Here is a 2674-nt window from a genome sequence, read left to right as displayed (position 1 = left end):
TTTCTTGCTCAGTGTTATGTTTCTGAGATTTTTTTCAGTATTGATATATGCACTCTCATTTTCATTGCTTCATAGTAGTCCATGTGTACAAAATGCAGCACAACTTATTGATTCATTCTCCTGTAGGTGAATATTCAGAATGTTCTGTTGCTTCATAATTGCAGCCCAACATTCTTGTCTGTACCTAGCCCCTGTGTGTGCATGTGTGTGTGCACGCAAGTGTATGTGCACATGGGGTTGCTAGGATATGTATGTGGGAGTGGACTTGCTGGGTAGAAAACAACAGTGGTCACCTCTGGTGGTAGGCGTGGTGATAGTGGGGTCTTTAGAAAGACTGTGATTGTTCAATGGATGTTGGTCTCATCGTTCCAATACTTCTTTGTATGTCTGAAATACTTTGTTCATAATTTAAAAATACATAAATCTACCCTGGGTTTGAATGGGGCCAGATATAATCCTTTTCTGGATTACTTTGCTGCCTTTGCTTGTTAAAATTTCTCTCAAGCACACTGCAATTACTAATGCCTCCAAGAAGAATGTACTCAAGAGGTATAGAATCAGTTCTGTGCAAAGTCGGCAAAACTAGCAATAGAAAAAAAAAAAGAATTATTTAATTTACAGAAAGTTTCTCTCTGACTTTAAGTTTTGTCTTTGTCATTCAACTTTTAAAAAATCGTTTTCAGAAATTGACTTATGTAAACAGTCCTCACCTCTTGGAGAATTCCAGGATATGCTTTATCCATTGGGCCCTGAAACTGAGCAACTCTACAAGAAAAATAATCTAGGTCATTTCAGGCTTTTGTCCTTTGTTATTTCAAGTCAATAAAAATAGTTGTCCAGGAAGGTGACTCAGGATTTGGCTTGCTCTGTCTTTCTTGATTAAAATAATAGCAGGTCGATTTGGCTTATTTCATTCCTTTTCACCTCTTTATTCTTGCTAGAAATTAGATAAAATGACTATTATTCCTTTCCCACCTCCAATCAGTTTACTTTGAACAAAAAATTATTTTCACCAGATTTGATGTAATTGCACACAAGATTTCTGAATTAGATAGGCCTAGTTTTCCCTTACTTCCTCACCAAAAATTCCATCTATGAAGGTATATTTCAAAAATAGAAAGTGAGCATAATGACCATGTGAGTTTCCATTAGGAGGGACTGGGGCTATGATTCAGCTCTTTTGTGAGCACTGATTACCTAATCAAGGCGGCAACGACTCTGGTGCTATTGAGAGGTGATACCCTGAATAATGAAATCTTTTTCTTTCTGAGCATTCCTCTTTTGTTTGGAGATCTCAAAGTGTTTTAAAACAGTAATGAGTCTTTAAGCCACTTTTATGCTAGCAGATATCAGGCCATCAGTAGTTTATATTAAACTACTCAATGGAAATAACGCTAAAAACACTAGTAGCTAAAATTCATAAAGCACATAATGTGTGTGAGGCACTGTTGTTAGGTTTTTTCTGTTTTTTTGTTTTTTAACATTATCTCATTTAATCCACACGATATCCTCATGTGGTAGAGATTACTATTACCCCCATTGCATATATGAAGGGCTGAAGTATAGAGAGGTTAAGTAACTCACCAAAAGTTACATAGCTAGTAAGTGCTTGAGCTGGGATTTGAGCCAGGTGGCTGGGCTCTTCACTTCATGTTCTTAATTCCTTTGCCATGTGGAGGCTCAGAGGGGATAGGTAACTTGGAAATGGTCACACAGCTATAGAATGGTAGAGCCAAGGTTTTAACCCAGGTCATCCTTTTGTGAAACCCGAGATGTTAATTTCTACTTTACTAGAAAAAAAAAGTCTTAAGTCATTATTTAAAGTCCTTCTTTAGATTATTGGTAATTCATATAAGAATTTCATTTCTCCCTATTACCAGGCCACCTCTGAAGTGCTAGACAACAGTTTAAAATGACAAATGTTAGAAGGCATGGATTTTTTATATATAAAGGCTCTAAAGATCAAAGCAGAAGGAAGTAGAATAAGTCCTTATACACCCAGAAAAAAGAAAAAGATGAAATTATCAGCTGTTCTCGGTACCTTGGAGTCAGAAATAATCCCAGACTCTTCTACTTTAGAACAAAAAGATAAGAAAAGCTAAGTGAGGAGCCACTGGGGTGGATGCTATAAAAACAAAATGCTTTAAAAATCTAAGCGGAAGTGATCTTTTTTCTCTAGGAAAATTACCAGCTCTCTTTTCATAACCCAGGGTGATTCATAACAGAGGATGAGTCCTGGGTTAAATCCCAGTGTGGGGACAACAAATAGGAAATTGGCCCAGGCAAGGTGCCTAGGACACATGATTTAGGGGGGCGTTCACTCTCAGCGCCATGCAAGTGCTGATCTGCACAGTAATGAGGTTGCATAATTTTTCCAAGTCTGACTCTTGAGTGCAGGTAAAGGGCAGTTTCCCTAAAACATCCAGCCTGAGGTCACTAGGGGTAGACAGAACAGAGTCAGAGATGAATGGAGCCAGTCTGGAGAGTGCTCTGTGGAGATGTTAATACAATACTGCCAGCATCTCCTGTTCATTGCATATGGACCTAAGAGAAGGATGCCAGGTGAGGCAGGAAGAAGAGGTGGAGAAAGGGAGAGGCCCACCAGGAAGCCTGCATATTTGGGACCTCTTTCTTCTGCTCATGAGGAACGTCTAAGCTGTAAACACCATAATGT

Source organism: Pteropus alecto, unplaced genomic scaffold, assembly GCF_000325575.1.
Source record: "Pteropus alecto unplaced genomic scaffold, ASM32557v1 scaffold45, whole genome shotgun sequence".
NCBI lineage: Eukaryota > Metazoa > Chordata > Mammalia > Chiroptera > Pteropodidae > Pteropus > Pteropus alecto.
This window is presented reverse-complemented; position numbering follows the sequence as displayed.